This window comes from Carcharodon carcharias, chromosome 11 (genome assembly GCF_017639515.1).
Source record: "Carcharodon carcharias isolate sCarCar2 chromosome 11, sCarCar2.pri, whole genome shotgun sequence".
Lineage (NCBI taxonomy): Eukaryota > Metazoa > Chordata > Chondrichthyes > Lamniformes > Lamnidae > Carcharodon > Carcharodon carcharias.
Window position 1 is genome coordinate 77,299,248 of NC_054477.1, and position 12,214 is coordinate 77,311,461.

Consider the following 12,214-nt stretch of genomic DNA (forward strand, 5'->3'; position numbering starts at 1 on the left):
AAATGTGGAAATCGCTGCCACATTGACACATTTAAGGGGCTGTTTGATCAGTGCTTGTGTTGAGAAGCGAATAAGGGCACTGGGGACAGAGTAGGATGAGGCTTATGTGTAATATCAACTCTAGCATGAACGAATGAAACTGAACAAATAAGTACAATCTGTCAAACAAGTGGTCCTCCTAGTCTTAGTTATACGCAGCGGGTGTGGACAATGCGGGTTTTGGTTGCCTCCTCGCTGATTGGTTATTGATACGGTCTCCTCGGCTTCTGCCTTGAGCTTTCGATTGGCTGACGGGATATTTGTAGGCGGGCCCTGTTTATTAGTTTTCTCTTTTTGATTGGCTGCCGCTGAGCGGAACGTTCTGGATGTGGCTCGGCGCTCGCGCTGCTACTTGTGCTGTTGGGTCTGAGCCGGAGATGGAGATGTCGCAGCAGTTCAGCGGCCACTGCGGACAATATCAGCTCCTATTGCGGGTATAGTGACCTCAGTGCCCGGCTGACGAGGAACCCCTGATAGCTGCTGACCGCGGGACCTGGCTTCACGCACTGACGTATTTAAAGGTTTCTGATTTTCCAGTTGTTCCGACACTCCCTATCTGTTGAACGCATGTTTGAAGGTTAAATCGAGGTCTGTATTAACTAACATTAACAGGGTTAACTAATATTAGCTCTGTTCCCAAGTTAATAGGTCGGCAGCTATGAGGATCCTCAGCGCTTTAGACTAGTACCATCTGCCCAGGAGTGAGGAGTAGGAACATCGCTGCCAGGGGCGGTGCCATACTGCGTTGAGAGCCTCCTTGCGATGTGAAGATGGCCTCATTGAAGTTCAGTGAGATCGCCAAGCAGCTGAGGGCTACACCTGGAGAATGTCCGGCAGATTTTAGACTGAGTTTCGTAAATTAGTACCGTGCCTGTTTATTTTAACTGTTGACATATTTTACTTCTTAGGTAGCATCAAGCTTCTTGGAGCAACCTCCCAAATCTCCACTGAAAGATTACTCCTCTCTCTCCTCCCCCCCCCCCCCCCCCCCCGCCAATTTTACATTTCTTTTCATATCTTTAATTGTGGCGTTACCTTTAGTTAGTTCTGCACAGTTATTGCAGCTCCCCAAATGTGTTAAACGTATGACACTTGCTGGATAATGTAATATGTCACTTTATATTTTATTAGAATTTCTTACAAATATAAGTCATATCTAGCCCTTCAACTTCAAAGAGTAGTTTCTTTGTCTTCAAATTAACTTAAAATTAAGCAAATGATAAATATATGAACAAGGAGCAGGAGTAGACCATTCAGCCCCTCAAGCCTCCTCCTACAGCCGATAACCTGTCAACCCCTTGCTTATCAAGAATCTATCCACCTCTACCTTAAAAATATTCAAAGACTCTGCTTCCACCAATTTTCAGGAAGAGAGTTCTGAAGACTCATGACCCTCTGAGTGAAAATCTTTTTGCCTCATCTCTGTTTTAAATAGGCAGCCCCTTATTTTTAAACAGTGACCCCTAGTACTAGATTCTTCCACAAGAGGAAACATCCTCTACACATCCACCCTGTCAAGACCCCTCAGGATTTTACATGTTTCAATCAAGTCACCTCATTCTCTTCTAAACTCCAGTGGATACAAGCTCAGCCTGTTCAACATTTCCTCATAAGGCAACCCACCCATTCCAGGTATTAGCCTGGTAAACCGCTGAACTGCTTCCAACACATTTACATCCTTCCTTAAATAAGGTGACCAATATTGTATACAATACTCCAAATGTGGTCTCACTAGTGTCCTGTACAGCTGAAGCATAACCTGCTACTTTTGTATTCAATTCTCCCCTCAATACTGAATGGTACTGAAACCTGCAATTAAACCAACTATCATTTTAAAATCCTACTTTGTTAACCTTTTATAGAGGTCTAAGATCAAGATAACTTTAATACATTTTTAAATGCATGAATGCTTTCAAATTCTGTCATTGTGGGTCACAGCTCATTAAACGTACTTATAACTTTCCAATTGATATCCCTTTCTGAAATCTTGCACTGCTTATGAACTAGTCTCTAGCTTTTTCTTGCACAGTCTGCATGTTTTTGATCTTGAAGTAGCATATTTCAGAAAACAATGAGCACAGCTAGTTAATGCCATAATTTTACAGGTTATTATGTTTAGAATTGTGACATTAGTTGTGTTCATTCTTCGAGCATGTCAAACAGGCAAGCACTGTTTCATGTTGAGTTATATTGTTGAATTGCCATCAGCTTCTTGTCCCTCAGGTAATGTCTCATTCATGACATGGCCAAGGTCTGTGTTCATTGTAAAAGCTTCTATGCTTAGGATTGCTATTACTAAGACTCCCTCACCCACCATTCTTGTACTTGCTGATTTCCACTAATCTCATCACATTTATTTAAAAAGAATGGCCCAGATCTTTCAGTCTCCAGATCTTTGGAGATCAGATGTACCATCCCCATCCCCCTCCAAAGGTGTGGAGCCCACAGTGTAGTGACTTAGCAGAAATCCTCCAGGAAGTTTGAACTTTGATGGGCAATTCCCTAGCTCCCCAGGATCCTCTGAAATAGTCTCCAACTCTGAGTTAGTGTCAGGGACCTTGGACAGTTCTAACTTAATTACCAGAATAGTTACCCAGGAAATGTCACACCAATTAAAATCTGGTCTTAACATCTGGATAACTACAGAACCGAAACACACACTCTGATCACCCCCACCACTCCCCTCCCTCGCCCCATCTGACTCCCACACAACCTCATCTGACTACCCCATACCTGACTTCCCCCCCTGCCCCCGACTCCAACTCCATCCCTGACTGGCCCCTGCCACCTGGCTGCCCTCTGACTTCCCCCTGACCCCACCTGACTAACCCACCACCTGACTTCAGCCTTGAACCCCTAACTCCACCCCCCACCCCCCCAACCGAATTCAGAAGTCACCATCCTCCCCCATTACTTACCTTACTCTCTTACCTACTTACCTTCTGTCTGTAGCTTTCCACGTTTGGGGCGTTTAACGACTTGCCAGAATACGGTAGCTAATGTTGTAAAACGGGTGTCTGGTATCTGCATGAATTCTGCTGCTCCCTCTGAGGCTTGCATAGACTGAGTTGTGTAAGGTTCTCCATTGGAAGACTGCCTTGAAAAATTGAAGGAATGTATGAATTTCTTTTTGTCTGATCAAGGTCAGAAATAAGGATTCTGATCCTGAATGAAAGATTTGGGCCAATACCTTGCTCCCCTGTGCATCTTTTTCCCATTACAGCCTCAGCTCTATTCACTGGAACACACTTCCTATGTCTTTTGCATTGATACATCTTTCCCCATCGGCAGAAACTCTTCAAAACCCATCTATGCAGGAACCGCCACAGTTTCTCCCTGAACATGTTTTTGTTCTCTGAAGCTTTGTCATTTTGCTCTTTGAAGCACTTTGTGACACTCAGTGTGCCAAATGGATATATAATGCAAGTTGCTGTTCTTGATCTATTGCTGGTTAAATGAACAGAGGCGCTCCCTTTGTCGTAATGCTGTTGAACTGGACCCAATAAGTGTAAGATGTTGACCAATGTTGACTTGCAATTTGATTTTTTTTTAACATTTATATATTTGCAGATGTGCCTGGTCTCAACTTGGGATTTCCCATTTGCAGCATATGTAGAATTGATTGTTTGCTGCTTGGGGAATGATGGGGTGATTGAAGTGTAAGACAGATAGTTCAGAGTGTCAGGTGAATCTTCAACCCTTTTCCTTCAAGTCTACACCTGGAGGTAGGATTGATAATTTATATCTAGGTCAAGCGTTTTAAATATCTAAAGATTTGTGCTTTTGTGTTAACTAGTTCAAAGCATTCGAACAGTTATACAAACCAACCAATCATTGTGGGTATGCTGCACAAGTAAATTGGCAAACATGCTGTTGCTCGAGTCATCCAAAATGACATTGGACATGCATAGATGAACTAAGAACATTTTAAAACTTCACTTTGTTAATACAATCACAGCAATAGAGTTACCACCACCATAAAAATAAGCATTGAGGAATAGAACCATAGAAGTTCATAACACAAGGAGCCATTCTGACTATTGTACCTGTGCTAGCTTTTTAAGAGCAATCCAGAAATTATACTCCAGTATTATTAACTGACGCAGTTAGACTATTACATACTATCACATCAGCTGGGCTGCATATATGCTGTGACTGACTGACTTGTTACCAGCTTGGGATAATGATTTTGTCCATGTGTACTTGCCAGTGTGGAAAAACATTCCAGGCCTCCTTGACAGGTGCATCCTTGACAACCATGGGGGAATGGGGGGGAAACGGTTGTGTTTAGCATGGTGCTGATGATTACTAGCTTTCACACTATTTCTAGATTTTATTCAGACTCATCTTTTGGTGTTGGAGTTTTTTTTTGGTCACCCCTATGCACTTATGGGTCACCTGAAAGGTGGATCCATTTGGAGCTGAGTGTTTGTTTTTTGTCATCTATTTATCTTCTATGTAATTTTATCCTTGTATATTACTGTACTAAGGAAGAATAGCTGTTCGAACCTCTATGCTCCTATTCTTTGGTGTTTAAGTGTAAGCATAAACATTTGTCTACATCTGACTAGGCTTCTTGCGTTTTGCATTTTTCCTCCTTAATACTTTCTTGGCTTGGATAACTTGTTTCAATGTCCAGTCAGAATCCTTTCCAGGTTTCTCCAAACACCCCTAGATGTCGTTGGGTGTCAACAACAGTCTTTTCTGTGTAAAGTTTCACAAAGTAAAACCCCATTTTCCCTTCTGTTTTGATGTCTGACCAATTATTATGACTGATTTCATTCCAAGGATTCTCTCTTGAGTGCGTGTGTACACACACAGACAGACAGAGACACACACAATTAACAACCTTTGTTTGTTTCAAAACTAGACCTTTTATTTCCCTGACCTTTTCTTTCAACGGCACACCACAAATAAGTGCCCTGTTAAATCATTCCCTGGTGGTGTTAATTTTATATAGACAAAATAAACCATATGTTATTTCTAGGGTCAGTCAATGACAACCTAGGCCGTTGATTTCAATCATGAATTGAAGTTGGCTTCAGTTGCAAGAATGCAATGTATCAGCTGTTTGATTTTCTGAAAATGGTTGACCTTAAAATGGTGTTTGAAATCATGCTACTTTACACCATAATAACATGTAATAATGAATAACTTTGGCCATTGAAGTGTTAAAATTTAATCTCAGTTGTATTATTTATTGAAAATGGTCATTTTATTTTATTCATAAGCTACTGAAATTTTCTGATTTGACCATGCCTTTTCTTACAAATTACTTCTGTTTTTTTTTCTCTCTTTTCTGTTTGTACCAATGGATTTCAATTTACCACTGGTTCAGAGCAGAGTGCTTGGACAACATCTCATGGGCATCGGGACAGTTGATATGTTTTTTATTTTTGTCATTTAGTTTCCCTTCCTTATTGAAGATGGCCATTTCTTGCACACGCAATGCACAACAGATGACTACAACGTGGCTGTGGAACCTGATTACAGATCAGCATGACTTTCCATAGCGTGGGCATGGATGAATTCTTTTTCTGTTGTGACTGCCTGGTTTTTCCAGCTTTCCTTTTCTCTTTTGCAGCCTGTATTTTTTGCTGTTCAACGGAAACAACACCACTACTTGGGACTGCTCCAAAGATAGTTCTTCCTTGTGCATTTTTCTGCCAGTCTATTGTGAACATGCCACATTTCCTGAAGTTCACCTTGAACCTTGAATACAAGATCGCCTTAGGGATTTTATCATCAGTCATAAGTACTACATATCCACTCTATCTGAGCTGGGCGCAGTTGGAGTTCTTCAATTACAGACATTTCTGCTCTTTTTGATCAGAACACCTCAGTGTTGGGCACTTAGTGCTCCTATTTGATACCCTTGATGTTCTGAATGCATGTTGTGGAACCTGCCCAACTACTTAATATGTGTGGAGTAGGTAGCCCATGTCTCACTGGCATGTAAGAGGGTAGATATGATCACAGCTTGCTAAGCAAATTTTGTGATTTCCTCAAGTCTCTTGCATAAATGGGAAAATGCTGAGCTTGCTCTAGCAATTCTATTTGCCACCTTGCTGTCAATACAGACATTTCTGAAGACTGTTTCCAAGATAAGTGAAGTTATCAACGGCCTTCAGAGTTGTGTCATCGATAGTTATACTAGGTGGGGCATAGTCTGAATTTGGTGATGGTTGGTGGATTATCTCTGTCATCCTTAAGTTAGCCAACAGTCATCAACCGCTTTTTAAAAAATAATCCATGATCTTTTGAACGTCATGCTCACGGTGTAATATGAGAGCACATTCATCAGCAAACGGCAATTCCAATATCCTCATTTTTAATTCTTTTACGGGATGTGAGTGTTGCTTGCTAGGCCAGAATTTTTTGCCTCTCTCTAATCGCCTTTGAGAAAATGATGGTGACTGCCTTCTTGAACTGCTGTAATCCATGTGGTGTTGGTACACCCCAGTGTTGTTAAGAAAGGAGTTCCAGGATTTTGATCCAGCAGCAGAACAGCGATCAGTTCCAAGTTAGGATGGTGTGTGGCTTGGAGGGGAACTTGCAGGGTGGTGTTGCCACGCATCTGCTGCCCCTTTCCTTCTAGGTAGCAGAGGTTGTGGCTTTGGAAGGTCCTGTTGAATGAGGATTGACAAGTTGCCGTAGTGCATCTTGTAAATGGCACACATTACTGCCAGTGTGTAATGATGTATTGTACACTGACTGACCATCTAGCATTGACCTAGGCATCGAAAATGTCAACAGCAAATCCAGCCCTGTCAACCCTGCAAGGTCGTCCTTACTAACATCTGAGGTCTCGTGCCAAAGTTGGGAGAGCTTTACCACAGACTAGTCAAGCAACAGCCTGACATAGCCATACTCACTTAATCATACCTTACAGATAATGTCCCAGATATCACCATATCTGGACATGTCCTGTCCCACCAGCAGGACAGACCCACCAGCGATGGCACCACAGTGGTATACAGTTGGGAGGGATTTGCTCTGGGAATCCTCAACATTGACTCCGGACCCCATGGAGTCTCACAGCATCAGGTCAAATGTGGGCAAGGAAACCTCCTGATTATTACCTAGTGCTCCCACTCAGCTGATGAGTCAGTACTCCTCCATGTTGAACATCACTTGGAGGAAACGCTGAGGGTGGCATGCGCACAAAATGCGCTCAGGGTGGGGTCTTCAATGCCCTTCACCAAGAGTGGCTCGGTCACAACATTGCTGACTGAGCTGGCTGATTCCTAAAGGACATAACTGTGGCAGATGATGGGAAAACCTACTTGATCTCATCCTCATCAACCTACCTGTCACTGATGCATCTGTCCACGATAGTGTTGGTAGGAGTCACAGTCCTTTTGGAGACCAAGTTCATCTTCACATCTTCATGTTATGTGGCACTACTTCCATGTTAAGTAGGATAGATTTCAAACAGATCTAGCAACTGAAGACTGGGCATCCATAAGGCACTATGGGCCATCAGCAACAGCAGAATTGTATTCAACCACAATCTGTAACCTCATGGCCTGACACATCCCTCATTCTACCACTACCATCAAACCAGGGGATCAACCCTGGTTCAGGGTATGCCAGGAATGGCACTAGGCATTCCTAAAAATGAGGTGTGAAGCTACAACATGGCTATTTGCATGTCAAACAGCTTAAGCAACATGTGATAGAGCTGCGATCCCACACCAATGGATCAGATCTAAACTATACAGTCCTGCCATGTCTAGTCTTGAATGGTGATGGACAATTAAACAACTCACTGGAGGAGGAGGCTCCACAAATAGCCCCATCCCCAATGATGGGGGAGCCCAGCGCATCAGTGCAAAAGACAAGGCAAAACATTTGCAACTGCCTACAGCCAGAAATGCAGAGTGGATGATCCAGGCATAAGAAGGCACATGGGATACTTACATTCTATGCCTCGTCTAATAAAGGCAAGAGCAGGGAGGTTATGCTGGAACTGTATAAAATGCTGGTTAGGCCACAGCTAGAGTATTGCATGCAGTTCTGGAATCCACATTATAGGAAGAACTTGATTGCACTAGAGAGAGTGCAGAGGAGATTTACCAGGATGTTGCCTGGGCTGGAAAGTTTTAGTTATGAGGAGAGATTGGATAGACTGGGGTTATTTTCCCTGCAGCAGAGGAGATTGAGGGGGGACATGATGGATGTGTATAAAATTATGAGGGGCATAGATAGGGTAGACAGGAAGGAAAATTTCCCCTTGGTGGCGGGATCAATAACCAGGGGGCATAGATTTAGGAGGTTTAGAGGGGATGTGAGGGAGAATTCTTTCACCCAGAGGGTGGTGGGAATCTGGGATTCACTGCCTGAAAGGGTGATAGAGGCAAAAACCCTCATAACATTTAAGTAGTATTTGGATGTGCACTTGCGATGCCATGGCATACAAGGTTGTGGGCCTAGTGCTGGAAAATGGGATTAGAATAGTTAGGTACTTGTTTGACCAGCGCAGACTCGATGGGCCGAAGGGCCTTTTTCATTGCTGTAGACCTCTATGATTATGACATCAGTTTCCTGAGGTCCCCAGCATCACAGGTGCAGGCTTCAGCCAATTCAATTCACTGCACATGATATTAAGAAATGGCTGAGAGTTGTGCAAAAGCCATGGGGCCTGACAACATTCTGGCAACGGTCCTGAAGATTTGTTCTCCAGACCTAGCCGTGCCCCTAGCCAAGCTGTTCCATTATAGCCACAACACTGGCATCTACCTAGCAATGTGGAAAATTGCCTAGGTATGCCCTGTCCACAAAAGCAGGACAAATCCAACCGGGCCAATTATTGGCCATCTTTTTACTCTTGATCATCAGTGATGGAAGGTGTTGTCAACAGTGCTATCAAGCGGCACTTATTTAGCGATTATCTGCTCACTGATGCTAAGTTTGGGTCCTGCCAGGGCCACTTATCTCTTAATCTCATTACCCCCTTCATCCAAACATGGACAAAATAACTCTACTCAAGAGGTGAAGTGAGCTGAGAGTGCAGTATATGATCGAGTGTGGCATCAAGGAATCGAAGCAAAAATTGGAACTGGGGAAAACTCCACTGGTTGGAGTCATACCTAGCACAAAGGAAGATGACTGTGGTTGTTAGAGGTCAAACATTTCAGTCCCAGGACATCACTGCAGGAGTTCCTCAGGGTACTGTCCTAAGCCTAACCATCTTCAGCTGCTTCATCAGTGACCTTTCCCTTATCATAAAATCTGAAGTGGGGATCTTTGCTGATGTTTGCACAATGATCAACACCATTCCCAACTCCTAAGATACTGCAGCAGTCCATGTCCATATCCAGCAAGATCTGAAACATGGGCTAATAAGTGGCAAGTAACATTTGCACCACACAAGTGCCAGGCAATGACCATCTCCAACAAGAGAAAACCTAATCATTTTCCCTTGAAATACAATGGCATTTCTATTGCTGAATTCTCCACCATCAATATCCTGGGGTTACCAATGACCCGACACTGAACTGGCCTAGCCATATAAATACTGTGGCTACAAGAGCAGGTCAGAGACCAGGAATTTTGCAGTGAGTAATTCAACTCCTGCCTCCCCAGAGCTTTTCCACCATCTACAAAGCAGAAGTCAGGAGTATGATGGAATATTCTCCACTTGCCTGGATGACTGTAGCTCCAACAACACTCAAGAAGCTTGACAGCATCTAGGACAAAGCACCCTACTTGATTAGCATCTTCATCCATCCTGGAGAGATGGCAGTGTCTTGGTAATGTCACTGTGCTAGTAATGCAGAGGCCCAGACTTATGCTCTGGGACCATGGGTTCAAATCCTACCATGCCAGCTGATGGAATTTAAATTCAATTAATTAATAAGTTCAATTAATAAAATAAATCTGAATTGAAAGTTGATTTCAGTAACAGTGGCCTTGAAACTATTGCCAATTATCATAAAAAGCCATGTGGATTTTATCTTGTCCTGTAAGAAAGAAAATCTGCTGTCCTTACCTGATCTGGGCTCCATGTGACTCCACACCTGGAGAAAACTATAGAGGAGATGTGCGGGGCAAGTTTTTACGCAGAGGGCAGTGAGTGTCTGGAATTCGCTGCTGGAGGAGGTGGCGGAAACGGGTACGATAGTGGTGTTTAAGAGGCAGCTTGACAAATACATGAATAGGATGGGAATAGAGGGATGCGGACCCCGGAAGTGCAAAATGTTTTAGTTGGCGGGCAATATGATCGGTGCAGGCTTGGAGGGCCGAAGCCTCTTCCTGTGCTGTACTTTTCTTTGTTGTCCTTTGTTGTTGTTCAATGTGGTTGACTCTTAACACTTGCCAGGCCATTTAAGAGGGCAATTATGATGTGGTAGGTGATGTGTGCCAGGTGGACCAAATGTACAAGGGAAACTTGGCCACGCTATTACAACGATTTTACAATTTGTATTTATTACAAGAAGATTTGGGCACTAAATTCAGAAATAATAAGTCCAATAATACCTTTAGAGATTTTAAAAACTAAATTAAAACATTTAACAAAATAAAATATTTCAAGCATGTACATAAGATTATAGTTACTTTAATATTATAATAAATCTCCAAATTCCTAATTAGACTGACTCCCAACTACCCTCACCCCGCCCCCCCCCCCTCCCTTAAGGCAACAGTCCAAGATAAATTTTAAATTTAAATAGCAAGCCAGCAAACTTAACACAGCACCCACCCACTTGACAGTGGAATTCCAAAGGTTTTTCTCCAGCTTTAGTTACTGGACACAGTAAACTTCTGCAAACATGGCTGGAGGCTTCCACAAGGCTGTTTTACACACTCCTTTTAGTTCTTATGTGGCCCCTCAACATAGCCTTTCATTCCTCTTTTATATATGTTTCTCTCTTTAATTTGTAAGTTCCTTTGTTCTATATCTTTGGACTTTTTCCATAATATAAAAAATTTCATAATGCTAGTATGGTCAGTACCTTTTAGGAAAAATAAAAATAATAACCTTGCCCTATTTACCTTGTTAGCTGTAAATATCTAACCACCCCTTTGAAACTCAAAACAACTTCTTCACTTATCTAAAACTGCAAATTTTCTTCACACCCTACAAGCTAAGATCTCATCCACGTTTACTCATTAGCATTTCAAATACCTTTTACCCCGTTTAACTTCTTTTGATAATTTCAAGCTTGCAGCCTATCTGACTATAATTTAATTAAATCCCACAGACAGAGCCATCTACACTCACAGCCATAAACCTACGTTACCATAAACCATAATTAATATTATGAAACTTACAATTTCGTGACACAAGCCATTCAGTTGGAGGGCAATTAGGAATGGCAATAAATGCTGGCCTTGCTATGGGCACCTACATCTATTGAAAGAATTTAAAAAAAACTAACACCTTGAACACTCCTTCCATCTCTGACACACAGTGGCAGTGGTGTATAACATCTGCAAGATGCATTGAGCAACTTACCAAGACTCCTTTTGACAGCACCTTCTAAACCTGTGATCTCTACCATATAGAAGGACAAGGGCAGCAGGTGCACGGAAACATCACCACCTGCATGTTTCCCTTCAAGCTACACCATAATGACTTTTTTATTTGTTCAAGGGACGTGGGCTTCGCTGGCTAGGCCAGAAATTTATTGCCCATCCCTAATTGCCCTTCAGAAGGTGGTGGTGAGCTGCCTTCCTGAACCACTGCTGTGCATGTGGTGTAGATACACCCACAGTGCTGTTAGGGAGTGAGTTCCAGGATTTTGATCCAGCGACAATGATGGAACGGTGATATATTTACAAGTCAGGGTGGTGTGTGGCTTGGAGGAGAACTTGCAGGTGGTGATGTTCCCATGTATCTGCTGCCCCTATCCTTCGAGATGGTACTGGTTGTGGGTTTGAAAGGTGCTGTCTAAGGAACTTTGGTGAGTTTCTGCAGTGCATGTTGTAGATGGTACACACGGCTGCCACTGTGCGTTGGTGGTGAAGGGAGTGAATGTTTGTGGATGGGGTGCCAATCAAATGGGCTGCTTTGTCCTGGATGGTGTCAAGCTTCTTCAGTTTTGTTGGAGTTGCACTCATCCAGGCAAGGGGAGGGTATTCTATCACACTCCTGACTTGTGCCTTGTAGATGGTGGACAGGCTTTGGGTGATCAGGAGGTGAGTTAACTCACTGCAGGATTCCTAGCCC

General features: G+C 42.9%; 1 protein-coding gene across 1 annotated transcript in view; it reads left to right on the top strand.

Annotated features, from left to right (window-relative positions):
- The first annotated feature begins 386 nt into the window (after positions 1-386).
- LOC121283898 (ubiquitin carboxyl-terminal hydrolase 35-like) overlaps positions 387-12,214 on the top strand; it is a 107,320-nt gene continuing 95,492 nt past the window's right edge. Inside the window, exons 1-2 of the mRNA XM_041198701.1 lie at positions 387-627; positions 3,610-3,764. The gene's annotated coding sequence lies outside the window, so the exon portion shown is untranslated. The remainder of the gene's footprint in view (positions 628-3,609; positions 3,765-12,214) is intronic.